Below are 405 nucleotides of genomic sequence, written 5' to 3'. Positions count from 1 at the left end.
CAAGGAAAAGTCATCCCTGCACCAAATGGCATGCAAAATCACGTTTTGTGCCATTTCTGGCGTTAAACGCCGGGCTGGTGCCCATTTCTGGCGTTTAACGCCAGCATCTTGCCCCTTTCTGGCGTTTAACGCCAGTCTGGTGCCCCTTTCTGGCGTTAAACGCCCAGAATGGTACCAGACTGGGCGTTAAACGCCCACCAGCTAACCTCACTGGCGTTTAAACGCCAGTGGGTGCGTCCTCCAGGGTGTGCTGTTTTTCTTCCTATTTTTCATTCTGTTTTTGCTTTTTTCATGGATTTTGTGACTTTTTATGATCATCAACCTACAAAAGAGATAAAATAACAAAAGAAAATAATTAATTATAAAACATTGGGTTGCCTCCCAACAAGCGCTTCTTTAATGTCA

The sequence above is a fragment of the Arachis duranensis genome, chromosome 5 (genome assembly GCF_000817695.3).
Source record: "Arachis duranensis cultivar V14167 chromosome 5, aradu.V14167.gnm2.J7QH, whole genome shotgun sequence".
Lineage (NCBI taxonomy): Eukaryota > Viridiplantae > Streptophyta > Magnoliopsida > Fabales > Fabaceae > Arachis > Arachis duranensis.
This window is presented reverse-complemented; position numbering follows the sequence as displayed.